Source organism: Homalodisca vitripennis, chromosome 7 (genome assembly GCF_021130785.1).
Source record: "Homalodisca vitripennis isolate AUS2020 chromosome 7, UT_GWSS_2.1, whole genome shotgun sequence".
NCBI classification, from domain to species: Eukaryota; Metazoa; Arthropoda; class Insecta; order Hemiptera; family Cicadellidae; genus Homalodisca; species Homalodisca vitripennis.
In genome coordinates, this window is record NC_060213.1 from 111,082,174 (window position 1) to 111,109,171 (window position 26,998).

Here is a 26,998-nt window from a genome sequence, read left to right on the forward strand (position 1 = left end):
ATATTCCTATGTGCCACATGTTCAACTAGAATTCTACAGATTTTGCAGTCAGAGCGCTCACTTTCAGCTAATCTAACTGATTGGATTATTCCATATCCATGACATTGTAGCTTATCGAATATCACTGGTGTGTAAGGTTCATGTCTCACGTGTAGGGTCGAACAAAACTGTGGAATTACAAGTACATGATAATGGTAGCAGTGGCTGCTTTTTATTCAAACCGTGTCTGTTTGTTAGTTACCGTCGGCTGCTCTCTGATGTAGTTATTATCTCTAGACTCGGCTAAAGTAAAGGAATATGGAATAACAAATCGAGACCATATAAAATGAAGAAAAGAAAAAGGTTGTTTGTGAGATGTTTATAGTTGCACAAGCTGATGAGTTTTATTGATTCCTTTTGCACTATTGGTACATAATTCGCAGTGAGCATAGGGACTAATTATTGTACTATATCTTATTATGTTCTCAGCACCGGGTTTGTTATCAATGTTTATTTTCTACCATTTATTACTTTGTAAAAGAGTTTCATTCATTTTCAGGTTATAAATTGCAGGTACACTCCACACTCGCGTGCACACCCAGACTCTCAAATAATCTAAATACTAAAGTCTGTTCAATAAATAATAAATCAAAAAGTTTAGGTCAAAAAAGTGCAGTACAAACTTAAAACTTTGCTAGTAGATTTAATTAACAGGTAGTAAGGTACACATAACTAAAGCCTCGATAATCATTTCAATTTTGATATTGGACATTGTTTCACATTAAGCTGGTTGCAAACTTGGAAATATATTCAGATTCGGTGTCTGAGATAGATATGGAAAACAGATTAACTGTAACTTTCTCTTATTTCAGTTCATTGCAGGCCAATAAGAGACTGACTGACTGAATTGACTTCGTTATCAATCAGCAAATTAAGTTTTTATAATAATAGTTTTATATTTCTTTTAGTTAATGAAATATTATATTATTTAAATCTTAAAATAATATTTTATTGATATTTAATGTGTAATTCGCAATTTATATATATGGAAAAATTATTTCAAAATGTTTCTTTAGTTCTGATTAAGTCGGTAATGAAGAAAAGTAGTAAAACGAAAGCGAACTATCAAAGACGTTATTACTGTCAATGGAGTTCTTTTGGTTACAACTTTATTACTTTTCCATCCATGTACATTCCTTATTACCATTCTCCGTTCTGCATCAATCTTTCTTCAATAATTAACGAGGTTCTCAGAGACCGGCCATTTGAGATGTAACTTAGAAGGAATTTAATTTTGATTTCATTAAGTATGTTTATTGCTGCACATAGATCATATTGTTGCAATGTGGAAAGTTTTTTTTTACTTAACAAATGATAAAGTAAAACCTTAAATTGAAAAACTTCAACAACGCGGCTAATCGACCTTAACCCATATAACAGTGAGCAAAAATAACCATCTCAATCCTTTTAGATAATGCTAAAAAAAACTCTGCTATCACTTCCAACATATGCAAAATGGTAAATACTCAGGTGGTGAATCTCAGACCTTTCCAGCGTTCTATATAACCCATCGATTTGTATAAATTCGGTCCAATCGTCATTTCATCTTGATTTTTTGAAGAGGATTTAAACTTTGATTCGAATTTTAATATTTTATTCAATACACACAACATGGTGTTTATATAGTAATATTAGCGAAATTGACAATGATTTAACAAAATGATAAAAGTAGTGTAATATTCAGAGTTATACAAGTCTGTATATCATATTAAATATTATTTATAGATTAAGTCCAAAAAACTAGGGACAAGAACATTAATTAAGTTTGACATGTATTAGTGTGGGCTGTAGATGAATCTGAGCTTTACTAAAGTAGGGCAAATTATAGCAGAAGGCGCCATTAAATACTAGTTTATAGAAAGGATACACTTTGAAGTTTGAAAACTTATGCATCGTGACACGTATTTAAAAACGCTAAAATGTTTGAATGTGAATTTTAAGGTAGTAAAACTTGACCTCGGAAGTTTTATAATTTTAAAAACGAAATAAAGAATGACAAATTTCAGTTGGATTACTTGCGAATTTACAGTTTTACTTCTCAAATGTAGCCACGTTTCAGGAAGTTTCAGGCTATAATACTTACAGGAAAGCAGGGTAATGGAATATTTTCCATTAGTCCACGTGCACATAAAACAACATTGCTTTTATCGTTAACCGGTCAATGTGACAGAGATGTGTAATATCTGTTACATATTGCATACACAATTTCAAATTCAAATTCAAATTCAAATGACTTTATTTGTATTATATATACAAAAAGGGCGAATTTAAGGGCCATAAGGCCCTGTCCTTACAATTAAGCCTAAATTTAATAATATAGAACTTAAGTCAAATAAAAACTACTACTGTACATTTAAAATAAAACAAAATTATATAATAAAGGTATCTTTAAGAATTTAGTGTACATACATTCATACAAAAACAATTCATACACACATTCACTAGCACCCTATCCGTCCTCCTCCAAAAACCTACCCCAACTAACCCGTCGCTGACATCGTTTTCTAGCAATTTAGCTTTCAGTAAGGCTGCAAAAACCGATTTCGACTCCCTACTGACTTAATATGGTTAGGAAGAGGGAATTCCAAATTCGACAAGCAGTAACGACAAATGATTTGTTGTAAGTTGAGGTTCGATGGCGGGAATAAGAAGCATTGATGAGGCCATTCTTGTCTCTCTTGCGCTCGTTTCAGAGATCAATTTGAATTTGTCAGCCAGATATATAGGCTCTCCAGAGTTAAGACTAGAATACACCAAAATAAGAATTTTTAATAATCTTGTATCGGCCAATTTTAGAATGGAATTTTGAATATAGATATGCGTTATATGATTGTCACGTCTTAGATCAAATACAAAAACGTAAACAGTAATTTTGGCATCGCTGCAATTTTTTAGCCAGATCCACAGTCATATCATTGATTATAGAGTTACAATATGAAAAATGAGGAAAAATCAGTGTTTTTTTAACCAGTAAAAGTTTCACACGTTCTGGCAAGAAAGTGCTGCATCCTCTTTAGTGAGTGAACTGAAGCAAACACCTTTTTTACAGATGCCCACAACAGCATCACAACCATCCAAGAGTTGTGTTCATAGTTAGACCCAAATTTTTTACTTTTGTCACAGTACGGAAGAGAAACGTTGTTTACAGTAATTTTGGGCATATTATTTGTAGTCTATATAGTTCTTTAGTCGTGAGTGAGAGATGACAATTGTTTGGGTTTTGTTTTCGTTAAGCTTCAGTCCGTGTTTCGTTGTCCATTCCACAAGTTTTTGAATGTTCAAAGTTTATGTTGCGTATTGTCGTTTGTATATCACGGACCCCACAGTGGGCGTAAATTTGTAAATCGTCAGCGTACATGTGGTATCTAGTGAATGTAAGTACTGTACAAAATGTCAGTTACGTAGAGTAAAAAATAAAAGAGGTCCCAGTATTGAACCTTGCGGCACACCACCAGTGAGAATCCTGTAGTTAGATACTTTGTCAGCCACACTTACACACTGCCGCCGATTCGAGAGATAAGATTTAATCCAGGTAATACTAACCTCGGAAAATCCTAAAGCACGCAGCTTTCTTAACAACAAGCCGAATATAACACAGTCAAATGCCTTGGAGAAATCAAACAATGCCATAATAGTGCACTGACTTCTATCCATCGCTTGGCGAATGTCATCAGTAACACTGAGAAGCGCCGTTTCAGTGCTATGATTTGATCGAAATCCTGATTGAAACTTATTCAAAATATTATTTTCTTTTAGGAATATTTGAAATTTGACAGTGCACTATTCTTTCCAAACCTTTGAGAGAGCAGGGAGAATGCTGATTGGTCTGAAATCTTTTGCTTCAGTGGGAGAAGAAATTTTATTTGTTGGACGGATAAGGGCAGACTTCCTATGTTCAGGAAAAACTCCAGTGGTTAAAGATTTGTTATATATAACAGTCACCACAGGAAGCACAGCATAAAGGATCTTTTTCAGCATCTTAATAGATATTTTATCAGTTCCGGTGGCATTACTTTTAATCCTGTTTATAGCTCGTAGAGTGTCAACCTGGAGAATATGTTGAAATATGAATTTCTCATATGGGAAGATGGGCGGAGGTTTGGTTGTCTAGTTCTTGCAGAAATGATTCAATAGCATTTGGATTAGTTGATTGTGATGCAGTAATAAAAAAATCATTAAGTTCGTTTAATGGTATATTGCATTGAATATCCATTTTCCGCTTGCCCATACCTAAAGATTTAACATTCCGCCACATTTCGGTGGATGAGGATCTTTTATCAGGAAACAAACTGTTAATATATCGCAGCCGAGAGTTACGAAGGTCCTGTTTAACTCTATTGCGGAGCTGACGATACTGAGCGAGGATGTCTGGGTCATTAGTTCTACGAGCTCTGCGGTACAAAGAGTCGCGCTGAGCCATAAGACTGCGTATAGCAGGTGTTAAACCAGGGGACGGGGCGCTTCTTTAGAAACTCTCCTTGTAATTAATGGAGCGTGCTTATCATATAGACCCAGAACAAAGAATTAAACCTGTCAACCATTTCGTCGACTGTTTCAAGGTGGGTAATGGACTCCCAAGGCGTATTTGCAACATCACAAGCAAAAGAACATTCATCAATATTTTTAAAATCTCTGTATGTTATAAACAAAGACTTAACACTAGGAGTTTTAGTTTTTAGAACACAGTATATGAGGTCATGATGTGAGATGCCAGGGACTGGAAGCTGCCCATGAAGGAGGACCTCGGAAGGATCACTGACCACCATAAGGTCGAGTAGGGTATGGGAAGTAGCAGTGTGATGTGTGGGATTCAATGGCAGTATAGTCAGATTGCACGAGTCAAACATAGTAGTCAGTTGATTGTAGTCATAGTTGCGTCTAGTCATTAGAAGGTCTGTGTTCAGGTCCCCCATCACCAAGACACGAGTGTAGGTCGGCATGTAGCGCAAGAGAGCATTCGGTATCGTATCAATTTTCAATATTTCATAAATAGAAATACATAAGGAATATTTTGCGTAACCATCGAATACATTAAATTATTTAACTATTGATTAAATCAAGTTACCTGAGTTGTATTCATATTCACCATAACAGAAGAAAACAGCATTATAGAATTTTGTAGCTGTTACTCACGGTTTAATATATTCTTTACACAGCTATCCTAGTAAATTACTCAATCAATACCAATATTCCATTTTATAATATGGGTAGCTAATGAAATTTTCGAAGATATTTTTATAAAACTAATGTTAAGAAATTCTAGCATGTTTGCACTTATAATATATCACCAAAATTTGCCTTAAATTTACTATGTACAAAAGCATAGTTAGAGCAAAAAGAAAAGGCTTCTATGTTGAGATTGATTTTGATTTTAATATATGTAGCCCATCTCACACGATAGTAAACTTTAAAACAACTTCTAATTTTTTTCCTAAGCGTAACAAACTTTTCCGATCCAATTGCAGCCAATGTTGGTTATGATAATCATTCTTTATGATTGATTAAAAAACTAGTAATATTCAAAAACTCAGTACCATAAAACAATTGTATTGTCTCTTAAATAAATTTTTATTGTCAAAAAAAAAATATAAAAGTAACATAATATGATTATATTACATTATTATTATATTATATGTACACAAAAATATTTCAAAGTATTGTTTATTTTCTACTTACGATGCAATTAAGTTTAGTACTCGTATTTTTAATGTAATTTCCATAAAAACCAATTTTTTCTGAGTCATAGGTTATCCTCAGAAAGAGAAATATTATATAAAATATATTTTATAACTCCAAGATAAAATAGATAATAAAATAGAAATATACAGCTCTTATATACATTTTGGGTTCTGAATACTAAAATATTATAATATATACACTCACTTAAAAGCGTTTAGTGCAAAAAAAAAAAACGAGTTTGAAGGATTTGAGGAAATTCAGGACAATTTCCATCCATTTGTATGAGTCAAGGATGTAATTATCACACTGGAAGATTTAATTTCCGTCCTTTTGTGACTTTGTAAATTTTTCCAATTTGTCAGAAGCTATTGTGAATTTCCATGAGGCAGCCTTATTTAACCCTAACTCAAACTTTGATATTATCGTGAGTCTACTCAATTCTTTCGCTTCTGAACTTCATGTGTCGGAGCTTATTCTAAATTAGACCCACCAGCTGAGCCCACAGCCTGTAAAGTAGCCTTACTGCACAGCAACTAGTCTCATTACAACTGAAACATGTATATATCTTTTTTTATTCAGCTCAAATATAAAGTAATTGACAAATGGTTTATAAAGTCAGTTTACTTTAGTAAATATCTTTAGAATGACGAGTATTTAGATTCCTCTTGTAGCAAGGAAGAACTGTATATATTTTGATATGATAAGGTCAAAGAGCATTCCATCCCCTGTCTGTCAGTGCTATTACTCAAACGTTACGGTCTTTTGGGGCTTTTTATACGGGGAAAATATTAGCTAACAACGACTTTCATAATAGACAATCTTTCAACCACATACACATAGCTGATGAGATGGACAGAGATCCTGATCCCTGAGTTGTGAAAAAATTATCACTGCCTGATCGATTCAGCTGGTAATGAAGTGATTGTGACAGCAAGAGATTTCCCACGTGTTCTGTAGATATCCATCTCATTGGAAACGATACATCAATCTTATGTTTGGAACTCTCTTGAGATAAGGTCGAGGTCACTCATTTGATTGGAAGAGAGGAATCTTGAAAAAACGTGACAAAAATCTATATTTATGAGTGGTTACTAGAGTATATTTTTCGTATGGCTATTAACTTTCAAGTAGTTTCCTTATCTCTCAATTAGTTCAATTTAGGTCCATTAGTTTTAAAATTTATATGTGATCGGCTGAGAAAATCAATTCATATACAAATTAAAATTGTATTTCAATATTTCTGTTCTTGTCAATATTTCGTGAAACTTAGACATACCAAACATTGCAGGTTATTTATTTATGTTATAAAGAAATTCTTTTTAGTATACGGATTAAAAAAATTTAAATTCCTTTTACAGAGATCAGGATAAAAATTATCATATTGCAAAACTTTTTTAAAAGTTCAATGAACATTTTCTCAATTATAACAAAATTAAAGCAAAGAAACATATGGTTTTGTAATTTCGTTAGTCTTACCATACTTAGGAAGTCTTTTCATTGATAGTAACTAATTATTACCTAATAATTACGTTTTTGAACTAAATCATTTCATTAGAGCCTCTTGTCTCAAATGAATGCTATAGCATTTGCTCACAATATAATCAATATGCAAGAGGGTAGAGGGAAAAACAAAGCATTCGCGTAATGAATATGAGTTACGTTTCATTTCGGATTCGGAATTTCCAGGATTACCACATTATTGGGTAGGCTAATGACTTGTAATACTTAGTTGTTCCTGTATTATTCGTAATCCTAAATTATTTGGAAGATTTTTTATAACAGGATTTCATGTAGATAGATAATAACATAAAACATTATAATTTTAGCCTGCGGCATGGTTGTAGAGAAACGTATGTACTCTTGGTGTTCTTAGTAATTATAGTTCTCACATAACAATTTTTTATTTTCAACCAAACAAAGTAACAAATATATTTTGAAAGCTAATTTATCTTACTTTTGTGACAAGTATGTGTGAAAAATATGCTTTTTAAAGACATAAGTTTAATAATTAGAATATAGATATTATTTACGACTCTTTATACTAACCAAGCACGAGTACATATTCATTTAACTACTTTGAAATGTTCCATCACATATCCATGTTTGTATGCATTTCAACTTAAATTTGTCATGGATACCTATGTTTCAACTCCTCTATTACACTCAAAACGGATAAATGGTGAGAGTGGTTGATTCATTCCAAATTTTAAGTTTAGCTAATTGTCACCCTTCGCTTTGAATCTCTTCAAACGGACGTGAATTCCAAATCCCACGAATAATCTGTGACAGTATCAGATTTCAGACGCTGTTCTAAGCGAAAGGTGAAATGAAGCTGAACTCAACATTCTTCTGTAATATATAACTATTAAAATAAAGGCGCAGCAGACAGTTGACAATATTGAATCTGTACTAATAAAGCCATTCATTAGTGTAACCTATAGTGAATGTGCAATCCTCCATCAAAGCTACTCAAATATTTATTGCGAGTGCTGGAGCTGATAAGTCTGTCAAGTTTACCTCTGCCCATGCCAGATTATCCCGGCATCCAATACGACAGTTGACTGCTGCTGCTGCGGCGGGATTAATTAAATGTGGCTAGCCAAAACTGTGGTTTCCTATCACTCTGCCTCTCAAATTTCTCTTTGTTGTCACCCTATTTTTACCCTTCTCTTTAAACTCTATAAATGATTCTCAACGGTAATGAATCTTTTATGAATCTAATAATAACCTTGAAATAAATTAAAGGTAACAGGCGAAAATGTCAAAATATGAATGCATATACACCACATAATTATACTACACCTTGAAAACTAAAAAGTTATAAAAGTGCGTTACCAAATAGCAGGAATGCCTGAGATGAAATTAAATAAAGATAATAAATACAAAAACTGCAAATATGACTTTAATTTACTCTGTCACACCAGGTAAACTTTTTCTGCCGAACTTACTCAATGCTAAACTATTTAACAGGCAGTATATATTGTGTTCGTCAAAGTGGTTTTCTGGCTGTCTGATACAGTACAATCAAAAGTTGCCTCTCAGCAAAACGAAAAGTAAACTGGAGACACAGTTTATTTGAACGCTTTTCGGTAAATATTCAACCGAAATTCCTTTGTTCCCAAAATGGTTAGAACCACATCGCAAACAATGCTATTATTAACCGTACACTGTAACTGTACACTGAGTGATCTCGAGTAGTCTTAAAACTCAGCACGACCTAACACGTCTGCCGCAATCAATGTGATAGAGTAACATAATTGATGGAGTAACATACAAAATTACTATATTAAATTTTTAGGTGAATGAACATAACAGGACTTAAGGAGGTCACTCAAATCACCTAAACCACTTATATTAGTATCTGCCTTACCTATATTTAAGTTATAAAAAAAATACTCATTCAACATTGAATAGCTAATTCAATACACTGGCCTATGATCTTGTCCTGTTGGTATTACCACAAGTTAAGAGAATCAATACAATAATAATGTGGTTGTTTCTTCTAATGGATACAGTAGTTAATAATTAGAATGTTCTAACTTTCTTTCATGACCGTCCAATAAAATATTTCAATTGTAAGGACATTTGGCCTGTATATACTTTTTTATATACTAATTTATGCCGTTATTTGTAGAGATCTATATAAATAGCCTAATAAACTTAACTGTGCCAGGTATGTAAAGTTTTTTTTTTTAAGTTGATTGCACTGTGTTTTCTATTTGTTTTTCTACTCTGAAGTTCTCTCTGAAGCCAACATTGAGCAATAGATGTACAATGGAAGCGAAATTGTCTATTACTGTATATCCTGCAGCGGTTTCTACATAGATGAACACAATTGTTCTTCAACTAAGCTCATGTGTACTCCATTATTGAGAACAAAGTGTAAATATTTATATGAATATTAATAAAATTACAGCTTAAAGCAATAGATGATTAAATTTATAATATTCTATTTAAATTGTAATATACAGAATTAGTCCAAAATAAATACTATAAGCGTTTAATTCTGATAAGGTTTAGTTTGATAAAGTAACAGGATTTAGGTCATTTCCCATCAATATATGATTTAAAAACACTAAAATATAAGGATTAAAATATATTTTTTCCTTCAATAAATTGATATAAAAATATATCAATTTAAAATCGACTCATTACTCGCTCTTTGTTCCACAGAATCAACAGATATGTAATTCTCCACTAATAATGACAATTAATTATGAGTGATATACAAAACATTACTTGCAATCCATAAAATGTGTATTAGGAATTTCAGACCAAGTAAGAGGTTAGGCTATTTTTCTCGAGACATAAGTTGTAATATACTGAGGCAGGAAGTCAGAAGTCTGAGATGTTTATTATACCTAATACAAGCATTTACCCGACCCTTTGATAGAAATTTAGTAGACTTTGTACGTGTATGAGCACTTCAAATAAAATATATGCTAATACCAATCTGGAGTGTGCCTTGTTGTCACGATAAATAAAATAGATAAATAAGTTTATATTTATGGTCACTGCAATTTAATCTGTTTAATTTATAAATCCACTATCAAAAAAATATTGAATATGCATAGGAATGTCCGGGAAGCTTACAATTTTCTAAAGACAATTAAGATTGGTGTTTTAGCAGTCTTTAAATTTGTATTAAATGTTACATAGTAACATTGCCATTGATATATATATATATATATATATATATATATATATATATATAAATTACCTAATTCTTCAGACTTAATATGTGTAAAAATATATATTTAAAATTTAAATTAAAAAATTCAATTTAATTATATGGATATTTCTTTACTTTGTGCTCAACAGCAAAAGTTTTAGATAATAAGTGTTGTTACTAACAATTTTACTCTATGCTTGTATAAGTAAAGACATTGAAAGTAGTGGGTAAATTAATTTTAAACACAATATGCTATCATAAAACGATGTTTAAACGGAACAGTTAGTTACATTAAACATTTTCAATTAATTATTGTTTGCTATAATGCAACTTTTAAACTAAGATGTTATTTTTAACAACTTCAGAGACCAGTTAGTGCGTAGCCCAGAGGAATTTTCAAAAAAAGAATATACTTATATGTTAACCCGAAAAATATCCATGTTAAATTTCAATACAATTGGCCCGGTAGTTTTTACCTAATTAGGTGACACAAACACCTACATGCATGCACATTTAAAACACACACGCGCTTGAAGAAAACACATACAGAATATAAAATTATACATAACGAAGTTATCTTTATTTTATAATTTCTTTGTGGATGTTTTTGCTTGTTTAACATAAGCTTTACCTTTATATTTGCAGTGATACAGGATAGTATCGATTTATTGAGTAAGTTTAATGAGAAATGGGCAAAAATAGGATTAATGTGTTTTATGAGATTCAAATAAGAACTGTTTTGAATGATCAATATCTTTATTAATTGTTTGTTAAATAATATTTTTCTACAATAGTAAATGGACTCTTAGATTCATTTAGAACAAAGTAATATACTAAAAGAGTTTGAGTGTAAACAGCAGATTACAAAGAATGGCCGACAGTTGGTTATACGAGCATGTTACAGCCAGGCGAGTGTTTCCAGCACAAATTGAATGGTGTCCTGCTACAGTGATATATGACCGGTCTGAATATACAGCAGCGGCTATCTACTGTTCTACATTCTACACTCTGGCTATGTTGCTCTATAGACATGGATGGATTGTTGAACATTTTATTTTAGTCGGAATTCGTTTATTTCTATGAATAGTAGTCTTTCATTTTGTTAAGCATTATTAACACATTAAAGTGAAAATTAAATACATAATTTTATAGTGAATTGTATCCCCAAGTTTCACCCCAGAAGTATTCTCTTCTGGCAGTGTTATACTTTTTTGTCACTGTTATACGTATAGATACTTTTTGATAATTATAGACCCAACAGGACATTCTTATAGTTCTATCATTGTCCGTCTGTCCCTCTGTTCTCTGTACTATAGCTCTTGATATAAAAATGGTATGGGTTTCAAAGTAGGCATCTCTTGGTCAAAGTTAAGGAAATCAAAAAGCAGTCTATAACACTGTCTGTACGCCTGTGACATTATTTTTTATTAGTTTTAATACTAACTTGGATAGGTTTATTGTTTATATCCTTATTATTATTTACATACGAATTTCATATTAGCTTTATTTTAATGCTTTATTTTTATTAAGGGGTCTTTTAAACTGTGTATAATTTTAAGGTCTCCAGAAGAACCTTCAGTTCTTGATCTTCCAATTGAACCTACCCTCCGTACTGCAAAAAAAACCGAAAAAATTCCTCATACTGGGTTATAAGGGTTATAAGTCTACTGCTGAAGGGGGTGGATCTACCTTAGTGTTAACGGATGTTGCTAGTCTGGACGTGGAGGAGTGCTGTCCCATGCCACTTTGGCCGGAAGTTGCTGCAACAGAGCTAACATCCCCTTTTCCGTATAACTGATAGAGGTGATATAACTGATAGTGACCGTTTTTCTATTCCAAACACATCCTGAATATCCTATCACTTCGGAAGTAAGAGCTAAGTTTCTTTTTGGGAGTAAGTGCAAAAAGAGGTTTCTCAGCTTCTTGACCTAAATGAACCATATTAAACCATTAATATATTAATATTGACTGGTAGACTTATCAAACTATTATTTCAGCATACCTATTATTATTGGTAATGAATCTCTGCTCATAAGGACTTAAAGAAATTCGTCGTATCCATTGTAAACTAATCAGAGAATTCAGAATGCAAAAAATAATCAATGATTCCGGTTATTTGAGAGAAGTTCTAGTAATACTGACTGAGATTTCGACGACATAACCCTTATTATTGCACTGACCACCTTAATCTTTGGAACGTCATCTATTTATTTAAATCTCATACATTCACTTCCGAGGCCAAGTTGGAGAATCTAAAAAGTATACTTATATAACCTTTTTTCACAAATCATTTTTATTTTTAAAAGGCTGCATTTTAGGCTACAATTTATAGTTTATCTTGACAGTATCGACTTTATTTTATGACACTTTATCATAAGATAGCATTTTCCATTCGAGAAAACACTAATCTCTAAAGGCGCTTCTTCATGCCAAAACCTAACTTAATGATTTAAACTTTAATTATTTGTACATTGCTTAGCTTAGTATTAATTAGAAAAAGTATTTTACCTCACATGTTTGTTTATAAGAACCACTACATTGCGCTATAGATTTTGCTATAGGATTGGATGTTAAAAGTGGAATATTCTAAGATATATTGGCAAGAATATAAACTTATGACCACGTGAGTGATCAAAGCGATTGGACGCCAATATACGCCACAAGCTCCACATAGCGCAGACAAACGTAATGTGATTGCGGCTTTACCGGTACACCGTGCTAGCTTATATATATATACCACAGGTTGTAGGGGGATAACTGTCATACTACTGCACCGACAATGTTTTATTCTTAACATTTACTCGCCATAAGTTTTACTAAATAACAACTTATATACACGTATCAGAACTCGATATATGGTAACACATGATATAATTTTATCTGAAATCTTCAATACCTAGATCCTGATCTAAATTTTAAGAGATCTTAGAAGTTCAGTTCATAGAATATACACGTTTGAAAAAGCTGCAGGAAAAGAAAATCCCGTCTTAAGAAAAATCAATACTTCTTGATGATTTAAAATATATTGTGACTGAAGACTTCTTAAAAATATTAAAAGATATTAAAACTCTATAAAAATAAAATCCATAACAAAGTTTAAAAAACAAAAGAAATACAATATATAGGAGATAAAATCTTCAAAAATGGTTGGTTGTGTATTATAAACAATAATTATGTAACTGTTTATAAAAGAACTCGTTATTAAATATGTTTATCATAGTGATTCACCTCTTCAATAAAAGAGCCCAATAATACACCATTATTACGTTATATCTTATAAATCAATATTAATCACAAAATCTGTTGCTAACCACTGATATCGAGAATGTTTGGACCAATTCAATCAATTCTTTTTTTTATCATTCGAGAAAGGTTTTTATGAAAAGAAATATAGGAAGACAATTTCCGAAATATTTTACAATTCCTAAACATAGTATTAATATTTAGAGATAACCCACGGTTAAGTGGTTTTGACACTTTCAGCTGAACTAAGAAGTGGAAATATTGTTTTACACTTAAATTTAAGAAAATATTAAACATACGGTTTTGTATTCAGAGTTTTAATTTATATTGCAAAGTCAAAGTTTCTATATAATGTTTACCACATATTGCACCTGTGACGAATTAAAACAATGTAATGCATTACAATTAATATACAAATAATGTATGGCCCACCTTAATGAATAAATCTTGGAATGTTTTCACATACGGTATTGGAAATAGGTTGGCTACCTTGACATCGTATGTGACAATTTTACTGTGGCTTGAGGAAAAATAAGGGGGCGAAAGAAACATCCCCATCAACTCATTCTTTCCTGGAATATAATATGTTAAACAATGAAAGTGGATGAGTTTTACCAAATTAGTCTTTTTAGCTTACGCATGCACATACTTTCTTTATGTCTTTTTAATAAAATTGGGTGTCCAAGACGCCTATATTAAATTTTTTTGTTCGAAGCAACATTAAATTTAACTGTGAAACCGCAAATAAGTTAAACCGGAAGTGAATTTAAACGGTCTTATTACAAAAATTAAGAATAGTTTGTTGAGAAGAAAGGTAGAGTTTCTCAGTCCTACATATGTACATCTATTTTATATTTTTTTTTTGGCAGACTAAATTTATGAAAATATCACAGACCGAAAGTAGATGCTATTAGTCTCAAATTGCTTCTATATGTACAGAATATATTTATAATCTATTCTGTTGCAACTTGAAAGATCTTAGTCTGAGAGTAGGTTACAAGGCCCGGTAATACGCTTTTGACCGAAGCAGGTCTTTAAAACAAACAAATGTCCAACTCATGTTTCCAAATGCAACACATATATTTTCTTAATCGGGTCAACAAAACAAACGCAACTATGGCCTTGGAAATACCTTTCGCTGGAAGGGAATTGAAACGGACGGAATTTCGTGCTTTTTTACTGTATTCTATATCTTTATATGCATGTATTTTCTTAATCGAGGGCCAGGGCATGCATTCTCTTCTCTATCGTCGGAAATGTAATTGATTTGAACCATGATCGTACAAGCACAAGATTTTAAAAAATATCGAGTAAAATTTTATTCCACTTTTGAATCTCATAACCATGGACAAATATACCAGCTTATGTTTGAAAGATATCATTGAAATTCATCATATTATATCTTAAATGCTTTCACCACTAAGGCATTCTGTTACGAAAATTGCGTGCTATACCACAGTTAACCACTTAGAAAGTCAATTTTATATTATCAAAGTAAATCTAATATACTAGATTTAGTACATTTACGAATAATACAATAACTTAAAATAATATTTAAATAATATTTTAGTTGAATATTTGACAGTAAATTATTTAATATCCACTGATGGAAAATGCTTATTAATATTCTAATTGATACTTATTTATTATATGCCTGGTTTTGAATAAAGTAACAAAAAACAGGTGATTTAGTTAAAGTATATTCATTAAAATAAAACTTATTGTTTTAGTATGTTACTAAGGTTTGATCATTTGTATGTTGTAGTTTAAAAAATTAGTAATTATATTTATCTTCTCATATGTTATAATTAAAAGAAGGATTAAATAATACGGACTAGCTTGAACACTATACCTCGAACAGTCGGAAGTTGCGATTTTTATAATACAAACCTAATTCCTTGAAAGTATTATAATATATTTCTTTAGTAATGTGTTGATTCTAAATATAATCTATGTATATAATTATTTTATATTTATAACTTGTGAATAAATATTATTCAGACTTTGTGACCTTCAGATGTGGCATCAACAGAAACTCCGGACTTTTTCAATAATCTTTTACTAAAACCTCCAATTATATCACGTTGTACTGCGTACGTAATACAGAATTATAACTAGATTATAATAATGGAGCTTCAGGATTTGTACTTTTAAACAAATAAAATCTTGGTTGCTATTTTATTACTTTACTAATTTGATGAATTTCTAAATCATAAATCTTCTAGTACACCATAACATATTTATTGTTAAGTTATAAAACTAAAACATGTTATTGCTATAGAGTTTCATGTAGGTACATACGGTAGGATGTCAATAATAGAAAAAAAAGTATTTGTTTAATATGTCTAATCTCTATGTAAAGCCCGAGCCGAATGCTTATGTAGTTGTAATTGGGGACACGTGTTCTAACACAATGACGTCATTTCACAATCAGGATTTCACTTTTCAAAATCCATCAATTGGATCATCATTAGTGTCACAAATAATATTATAATTTTATATCAATCATATAGGTTTATAGACTTAAGATTATTACATAAGGTGTATTTAGATCGATTTTATCTTAACAGGTTAGTAACGATAATGTTTTATATTACAACAATTACACCAATGTCACTAATATTCTCTAATATGTGCTTTGTTGTAAGACAAGGAGCAAAACCCACTTCTCACAGTCCCAGAAGTATTTGGTAGTCAAACAAATGACAACTTAGAGGCTGAATTGAACTGTGCTCTCTGATAAAAGCTTTTTATTGACTTTTCTGTCAGCGGTGACTCAGGGACGTTAGATGTGAGTAGACCTTTATTATGGAAACTTTCATTGTTTATCTGAGAATATTAATTACTAAAACATTATATTTTCTGTTTACTGTATTAATTATGACAATATTTAATTTTGCAGCTGATGATATTTAACCTTTACAGACTGTTCGAGTTTTTCTTTATTTAGAAAGCTGCAATTAAATTTGTTTTTTCAAAGTGAATTTTATTTTAGTAAAAATAATCTTATTATTGATTTTAAATCAAAGAAATAACCTATTAACCCACATATGCAAACACATTGCATCTGTTTCTTTTAATACTTGTATTTATTTATTTTTTAGTTTTATGTATTTTATTTATATTATTTTATTTACATAATATAAAACAGGATTTACTCTAATAATATTATAGCAGTTAACAAAAATTCCAAAACAGTCATCACTGGCTTGAGTTATAGCTCGAGTACATACCACACTTCTTTACTTTTGGTCACACAAATAATAATAAAGACAACCTTTGAAAACTTGTCATTAAGAATAAATATTTATACAAAATATATAAATAAACAATTTAAATGGTAAAATACTAACTAGTAGTATAATAGTATCATAAATATAATATAATAACAATGTAATAAATATAATATAATAACAATGCAATAAATATAATGTATGAATGAATAAATAAATAACTAAACACTAACCCACATAGAGAAGAAAACAACCCAGGGAAAAAATCTATGGAGAACGTGGACCTACAGATCTCATGACAACAATGGCTTAATCCTTTTTTTGAAAACGCTCAAGATGTCATGGTGAATGTCAATTTCGGACTCATCCAAGAGTATTTTACTATAAAACCTCTTCATCCTTAACAGAGGAAAGAATGCACGCGTCGCTATATATATGTTAAAGCATTTATAATATAAATACCTCATAAATCATTTTTGAACTTGTTCAATTAATTCTTAGTGAATTAAATGCATCGGATTCCACACAATGACGGCGTTTGGAACACTTCTAGGACACATTCTAGGAACACTTAAAAACATAAGTATCACTGTAGTAACAACAAATTTATTTTTCCCATTGAATAAATGTATTTAATGATTATCTTTCATTTAGTTTAGCATAATACATTCTATTCTTATTAAATTTTACAAACTACGTCTCTTCATGGTTGGACTGATCGGTTCAGACTGATGCAATATATCTTGACCTGCCTAAGGCTTTTGATAAGGTAGATCATTTAATTTTATTTAAAAATTTGAATTTTTGTGGTTAGTCGAATAATGGAATTAAGTTTTTTCATACCTATTTAATAAATCGAAAACATTTTTTCTATTATAAAGGTTATTTGTCTTCCACTTTTCTAGTACAATCTGGTGTACCACAAGGGTCAAATTTAGGCCCGTGAATATTTTCAATAATGATCAATGATCTGTGGGACTATGTAAAATCTGTAAATGCTCTGTTATTTGCGGAAGATCATATATCCTCAGTAAATGACATGGAAGAGTTACAATCTGACTTAGATAATGTTAATAACTGGAAAGTTCTTAATAAATTGATATTTATTTAATATCTCTAAATGTCATGAGATGTCATTTACCAAGTAAAAAAACTGTATAATAAAAAATATTATAACTAAAATGGCGAAGAAATTACAAGAGTTGATTCAATAAAAGATTTAGTTGTTGTAATTAGTAGTAATTTATCATTTTCCATTCACATAGAAAACTGTGTCAATTCAGTTAGTCGTATGTTGGGGTTCATAATAAGACAGGGGGTCAATTTTAAAAATATCAGGCTTTTTATTACATTATACACATATTTAGTCAGATAAAGACTTGAGAACGCCGTCATTGTGTGGAATCCGATGCATTTAATTCACTAAGAATTAATTGAACAAGTTCAAAAATGATTTATGAGGTATTTATATTATAAATGCTTATATATACTTTTCCTACAGCATAAACTTCTTATCATTTCAATGATGTATAAGACTAATTTGTACATTTTTGTGGAGAGGGATCTCTAAAAATGGCTAAATTTGTTATCCACTCTTCAGCATGTCTATTCAGATCCCCATTGATTTAAGCTGAGTTAACTAAACTATTTGGCGTGAAGATTCAAACGATGTACTTATTATTATTAATTATTGATTTTAAGTACAGGATGCTACTGTATATGGCATGTATATACATGTTATTTTTGTTTTAAAAGGTTTAAAATTATATTAATTTATTTGTATTATGATATAAATATAATATAAACTGGTATTAATGGTGAGATTTTTGTGGAATTTACTTTCTAGATTTACTTCTAGATATTTAAATTCTTTTTCATGTGTTTTGAAATGTTTTCTTCAAAGATTATGTTCCTAACAAAAGGTTATTTATAAAACCAATTTCAATAGATGTGGCCCATTATTTGTTGGAAAGGAAAGTCACCAAGGTTTACAGGTATTTGCTTAGTAATTAATTGGTTGAATTGTTTCACTGTAACAAATGTTTTCATGTAAGTTAAACATTTTGATATGAATATTTCAAATATACATGTTTAGCATTTGTATGCTCTTTTGAACGTATTTAAGAAAAATTTGTATCTAAAAGTTTATACAAATTATAAATTTTTAATATTTTTTGGACTTACGACCTTCATATTTTTCAAAAATAATAAAGAAATTATGAAATGCAAAGACATAAAGGTATGTGATTAAAAACATTCAGAGAAAACACTTCTAAGAAAAGTGTAGTAATTATGCAATCATTACTACTTCAGATAGGGTCGGTTAACAACTAAATTATGAAGTGTACGAGACTAAATATTCTTTTGATGAACGTGACTTTGTTACCCTTATATTTATGTGACTTGAAGTTTTGCTAAATATTTTGATTCGATGTGATATTAATGATGCTGAAGTGATTCTCTTAAACCGTATAGAAAATCTTCCCTTGCTGGTTTATGTATGGAAAAAGCGTTTAACCCACAGTGAGTACCACAGTCACTAATGTGTCGCTTATCTATATCTGGGCCACCCTACGGATATCTAGGAGTGACAAATTCCTAATCGCAAATTCAAAACACTGGGGGATTTAGAAGGGTGGATTTATTGGTCAAGTCTACTGTAGAGGATTACTGTGAAAGTGGGTGGAGCTTCCTTAGTGTTAATGTGGAGAAGATGCTGCATGAAAGTTAATTATTTACTTCTTCAAGGGGAAATAATTCATAGGGACCACTTTCCTCCTCATGCGATCTTTACAGGAGATGACCCCTACACCATTCACATCCCGAATATCCTGTCACTATGGAAGCAAGCGATGATGTCCTTTTAGGAGTGAATACAAAGGTTTTTCAGGTTATAGGCCTAAGAGAACCAAAATTAATTTTAATGTTTTTTAAATTTTTTACTTATTAAGCGCTTATTTTAGCATGCCTATAAATAATTGTAATCAGTGTAAAAAGAGTAGAAAATATAGTTTTTATTATAAACAAATTAGAAAATTCTGTGTGGAAAAGTCGGTCACAATACCATTGAATCCCATTATTTTAAAACCTTGATTTGGTGTAATACTGACTGAACTTCCGATGAAAAGGCACTCATCTTTCCTCCGAACTTCTTCATCTTTGATAGACCATGTAATAGTGCTTATGTAAATCTCAAACATCCACCTAGAGAGACCAAGCTTTAATAAGGATTATTATATATAACCAATTATGTAAGTGATTGTTAAAAAGTTAAAAATGTATATTTTTCAGTTGTAAATATTTGTTTGTGCTTTTAAAAATCATACTTTTTATCATTTTGCCATTTTTTTGTCTTCATGTTTACCTAAAATGTATAGTTACCCTTGACCGTATATTTTGTGATGTGTAAAACAGAAAAGCATTTTCATTTTAAGAAAATGCTAATTGCTAAAGGGATCACACACCTTTTCATTACAAAAAATGCATTTAATCAATGAAACTCTTACTTATCCATTGATTACCTTAGTATTTATTAAGAGTGTTTTACGCATGGTCAAAATAACTACATTAATGCAGTCGAGAATTTGCTATGTGATGTGAATGTCAGAATTCAGAGAGATATTGGCATAGATAGAAACTCAGGATCATTTGAATAACCAGAGCGATTGGACACTAATTTACACCACAAGCTGCAGCATAGCACAAACAAATGTGTGGTGATTACGGCATCACCAGTACATCGTACTTGTCCATACATACCACAGGTTGCAGCAGTATGACTGCCATAATCCTATACTGGATATCTCTAGTTCGAAAAAGCAACTCTAAACAGTTTTAATTGAAAAATAACTTATGTACACGTATAAGAACCCGACATAAAGTAACACGTGATTTGATTTGATCGATAATCTTTAAGGTTGAGAACAATAATATTCTCTTTTTAAAATGCCTTAGAAGTAAATTGGGAAATAATATACACGTTTTTAAAAGATCCAAGAAAATAAAATCTCAACTTTACAAAATCATTACCGTTGGACAGTTTCAAAAATATTGAAACTTTAAAGATCTCTTAAAGAAACAAGAGGCACGAATAAAATTCAGTAAAATAAATCATAATAATATTAAAGAAGAGAAATTTAATTTAAAGGAGATATAATCTTCAATAATTGTTGTTTATTTATTAAGAATAGAAATTATATGCTTAAAAATTATCCAGTATTAAATATGTTTTTACAATGATTCCTTTTAAAAGCTATAAATTCATTCAGTTATTATTTCATGATACCTTATAAATGTAAGTAAACCGCTTAGTTTTTTACTAACAACTAATATCGAGAACGGTGAAACGATTCTGTTAATTTAAAAAATAACTATTGGGGTTCAAGGAAGGTTTTTGTAAAGAGAAACATGAGCAAGTTTTCCAGGAATATTTTTGAAACCAAAAAACAAAAATCAGAGTATTGACGGATACCTGGCATATAACAGCTGTTAAAAGTCTCATCTGACACATAAATGATGCAGAAATGCTTGTTTATATTTACATTTTAGAATATATTACATATGAATTTATTGATAACTAGTGTAATGTAGATTGCATAAACGAAGTTACTATATAATTGTATGCAGATTACACCACTGACAAATTAAAACAATATAACGCATTTATATTTCAACGATGTTATATCACTCACCATGATGATTAATCTTAAAATATTTTCAGATAAGGTATTGGAGGCTGGTGGGCGTCCTTGACATTTTATGTGACATTCTTACTGTTGCTACGCAAGGGGTCCAAACATTTTCACAAGACATTGTTTCCATGGATATAGTCTGATAAACAAGTTTCATTACTTCTACCAGGGCCATCATTACAATAAACGATTACTTAGAAAACTTAGAATAAAAACATCACAATTAAACAGTACAAGACTACATAATCAAAGTATATTTCAAGGATTTTCCACTATTCCCATTATATTGAAAGTAGGACACAAGAGACGGATGCTTTTGACCAAATTAGTCTTTTTAAGGTTACGCATGCATATACTTTATTGATCGTGGTAAAAGAAATCTAAATATGTTGTAGCACGAGAAATATCGTAGCCAGAGTAACTCATATATTTAAACCTTTTTTGGACGGAGCGGCATCAAACTCAACTATGAACCTGCTAACAATTAAAGCAGAAGTGATTTTAAACGGTTGTATCAGACACCTTTTGAACCGTCGTAGATAGTAAAACCGTCGACGGAGGGCTTCTCTAGGTTATTCTACGTTTGTAGAAAGGCTATATTCCCTTCATTTGGACACAGTGCCAACTGAGCCGGTTCAATACCTATATCTCCCCGGCTCATGTGTGTTTTATATAGTGTGTGTGTGGTTTATTGGCTGCAGAGGCGACTGACCTTTTGAAGGCGTTTGGCCTTTCCGGCAGAGTGGCGTAAAGACTCTGAGCTGTAGTGTACTAGTTAGGAGTAGCTCCTGTTTAATATTTTGGTTTATTTTAGTATTTTGTTAGATTTGCTGAGCTGATTCCTTCTAACATGTGCGGCTAGGTTTACGGCCCCTCACTGATGAGTAAGTTTTGCTTTCTTTTAAAATTTAGTGATTATTTTCATTTTTCAAACTGTGAAGGTTAAGAGCACATGGTTTTTTCCAAATTGTAGTTTGCTTTTTTATTAAATTTTAGTACTTCTGGCTGTTAACTAAATTTTAAAATTGGCTTTCAAATTATTTCACTTACACTTTTATTAGTTTTCACCCTTTCTCTTCAGCTTAAATTATTTTTCTGTCTCTCAGTGAGGACCAGTCCTAGGCTTATGTTACAGTTCTTTTTATTCTGCAGCCAATATTGTTTGTAATGTGTCACTTGTTATGTAGTTTTTGTAATACAAACCCAGAGAGACTGCTGAAGGTTCATTTTGCTAAATTTAAGCCTTTCTGAGAGAGATGTAACGTTTCTTCGGGTCTTTTAGCCCATAACTCCCCCCTTATAGCCTACTTGGTTAATTTAAGGCCTTCTGCCATCAAATTTTAAATTTAGATTCCTGTTATTAGGCTGCTACTTTTGGCCATCAGTTTTTTTTTCCTAATCATTATATATTTTTTTTTTCACCAAGAGTAAAACGCTTAAATTTTGTTCTGTGACAGAGGGGATTTTCATACTAACTTTCTTTGGGGTAGTTTTTTTGAGTTGGGAATTTTATTTTTAAGTGCAGAATGCCCTTCCCCTGCTTTTCACCAATTTTGAGCCTATTCTGTCAATAAATGCCTGTTTTAAAAAATGTTTTGAACCAAATTGTTACGTATGGTAGGCTACTGCGTATACCTCAAATAAATTCCTTTATAACTTATTGTTTTAGTCTTTTAAATGGAATATCTTGTTTATTTTATTGTTTTCTAATGTTACCAGCTTCTATATTAAGGTTTATTTTAATTTTTATCAGTTATTGATTGGTCTGTGGATATTTTGAAATTTTGGTAATTTAACTTAACTTAACTTAAAATTCTTGATAGTAACTTTTGGCAACTTTACTTTTATTAAAATTCTAGATTGTTTGGCAACTATTTATTAATTATTATTAACTTTAAAAGGGTACTAGGCTGAAAACCTGGTTTCAGGGTCCAAGGGATGAATTTGTTTCCTCCTGTCATCTCTCCATCATGCGTGGTCGCAGAGAACCTTCGCTTTTGCGCTCTACTGAAGGACGGCCACCATGATGGACATTTTCTACCAGTCAACATCTGTGATACCCTGTGATATTGTTATTGTTGCCATTTATATAGTTTATATTTTGTTATTTAATTTTAAGTTAGTTTTAGATATTATTTAGTTATTTCTTGGATTTCATTAGGAGCCCGCCCTTATCCGAAGGATACCGGGTGAAATTGGCATTTCTTGTTTCAAATTATGGCGTTTTCTAATTTTTGTATGCAGGTGCACTGACAAGGATTGTTTGAGGTATCTACTACTGCAGGCAACCTTTTATTTTTTTTATTTTTTTTTATTTATAGTATATATACATATTTATTTATATTGACTGGATAGGCCTATGTGTGTCTTAGTAAATGAACCTGAGTATACTGACCACGGTGTTCTTTTTTTTTACCTAGTTTAGTCTTGATCCGGCATCCCGTTCGCCACCATGGGCGCGCGCTTCCCTGATGGTTTGCTGTGGGTGTGCGAGCGGCGATGTACGGTTTCAATGGTAGCAGAGCGTGGTTAGCTGCTCCTCTCAGCTGTCTCTCAGTTCTGGTTTTGTTTGTTTGTGGTGTAGGTTAGTGTTAGGTAGGGGGTGGTCAGAGTACACAACTTTTTATTAGGAGCTCGCCCTAGCACAGGATAACCGGGTGGAATTGGTTTAGTGTCTTGCTTCCTGCAGACTTACCCTTTGCAGGGAGCAAGGGACTCTAAATTGCTTAACCGCTAAATTTATCTAACTGTACTCTACTTCTCCCCTATCAATGTGTTGTTTTGTTATATTTATTGCTTCTGTGTTTGTAGGTTGTGTTAGTGTATATTTGCAGGGTATCCTTCTATTAGGTGGGCAGGTATTAAGTTCTTCACTTGGACCTCGTCAGTGTAAGCCCTTTGTGAGTTGAGTCCCACTTAGGTTACTAAGTAATTGTTGCGTACGCTTTGTTGTATTTATTTTGTCTTAATTGTTTGGTATGGCGTTTTCCCTGGTGGCACTGAACATCTGCGCAAGCCCGAGTTGGTTTTTGAGGTCCTGGCGAGAGGACAGAAGCCCGAGGGAGATGTGAGGGCATTAAGAGCTCAATTACGGCTTGTATAGCGTTGGACCGCAGCTGGAATGCAGAGTTCCAAATTAATACTGAATTTGAGTTTTGTAAAACCCGAATGGAAGAGTTAGAAGACGACATTAATTTTGAGTCACTTCCCATGTCCGGGTCAGCAAAGGCTAGATTGGCATCTCAGCTTTTACATTGGCGTGACAGAATAGTTTTTACTTTATGTCAGCTCCTAGTTTAGACTCTGATATTAAAAGTTGGGCTTTTTCGGCCAGTAATAAATTAAAACAAGCCTTAGATGGTTTGAGTGAGGTGCGCTCGGTGAAAAGAGAAGGGGGTACTATTTACCGCTGTCACTCCAACGGAGGTTCCCACTACCATTACTTTTGCTAATCATCCACCGGCTCTTTCTTTCGAGACTCCCAGAGTTACTATGTCTCCGATGGGTAGTGGCCCTCCTGAAGCGGCTGGTGAGGCATCATCTATAGTTGTGCCTTCCTTTTCTAGCTTTGGCAAACTGCCTCATCCTTTGGGGAGTGTTTACAACACTTCCCCAGAGTTGATGGACTTGACACTAATTTACTTATCCATTTCCTTCTGAAAGTTTTTAAGCTAAGAGAATTTCCTGGTATGACAGATGCCATGCTTATGGCAGATTTTAGCGCAAGTTTTCCTTAAGGCCGCTTTTTGATCGCCTTCTAGACTGCCTTAAGCGAGGTGCCACATTTGACCAGTTCCACGCCGAGATCTTGGAGTTCTTTGTACCTGCTCGGGTTATAGGGAGCGCTTGCGGGTGGAACGCGTTTACCGTCCTCAGGCACCAGACGAGACGTTGAGCCATTTTGTCGGGGAGATACGGGATGTAGCCCGGGTGTTGCGCTTGAGCTTGAGCGAAACGGATTTGGTGAGCCTTATTTTGGAGGGCATTAAACCTGAAGAACGCTTTCCGTTTGATTTTTTGTAGCCGTCCCGCATCTTTTGCGGATTTGGACCGCCTCTCCATCATCTCCAGAGGGGTTCAGGATGCGGATGATCAAAGGGAGGCCATGTCGAGGCATCTTCCTCACTTGCCTCCGGGGCCGGTCCATGCTCCGGTGCAGTCTGAGCCAGCAGCTGCTCCTTCCCGTAGGCAGCCTCCTACCTGTTATGGCTGCAAGCAAGTGGGACATATTAGACCGTTTTGTTCCACTTAATAAAAAAAACTAGTAAGCTTGCGGACGAGTAAGCCCGACTCGTGCCGTAAAGGTAATTTTGAGGGCAAATATGTACCTAATTTTGATGGTAAAAGGGTTAGCTGGTTTAATACAGAACAGAAAGAAAACAGAAAGAAATAGACTTGGGGACAGTTATCATCGTTGGCCGAGAGGGGAGGTTTGCTGCTTGGCTGCGCCAGGGAGTAAGGGCTGCCCGCTCAACCTGCCCACAACTGGATGTGCTTGTGGGGAATGTGGTGCAGAAGGCCCTGGTTGATTCTGGGTCAGCACGCAGCCTGATTTCTTTGTCGTTTTTTGAAGATCTAAAATCCTCTGGGCTAATACGGCAGGTTGAGCCTAGTTCACTTATCTGCTGGACTGCTTCACGCACACCTTTACCTATTATCTGTAGTGCCCAGATTCACATCAAAATTAATTATTTCTCTTGGGATTGGAGCTTTTTGGTGGCTAAGGACCTGACTTTTCCTTTCATCTTGGGAGCAGATTTTATCGGAAAAACTGGCATGATTTTGGATTTGGCCTCCAGTCATGTTTTCTTTGCTTTCGCCAGGCGGGTGCTCGTTCCCTTTTCTGATGTCGAGTCTCGTGGGACTGCTGCCTTAGAGATGGAAGATAAGAGCTTGACTCCTCCTGACCAACTAGGACATCTTTACGCCGAAGAGGCTGAGGACATAAGGCAGATTTGTTCCAGTTTTCCTGAAGTCCTTACTGACAAACTGGGTACGACCAATCTCTTGGAATACGAGATTCGTCTTACAGACACCCGTCCTGTACGTTCCCATCCTTATAAGCTTGCTCCGCCCAAGATGGAGATTCTGAGAAATATGATTGATGATTTACTTAAGAGTGGGGTGATCGAGCCGTCTTGCTCAAATTTTTCCGGTCCAGCGTTTCTAGTGCCGAAACCTAATGGGAAGTCCAGATTGGTCCTGGATTATCGAAAGGCTCAATGCTCAGATAGAAATTGACTCCGTGCCTCTCCCCGATTTGCATTCTGCTTTCGACTGGTTTGGTAAGGCCAAGTATTTCTCCATTTTTGATCTTAACCAGGCATACCATCAGATTCCACTAAAACCCGAGTCTCGACCTCTCACTGCTTTTTGTGTGCCTTGGAATTTGTACCAGTTCACCCGAGTGCCTATGGGCTTGGCTGTGGGGGGCCCAAACA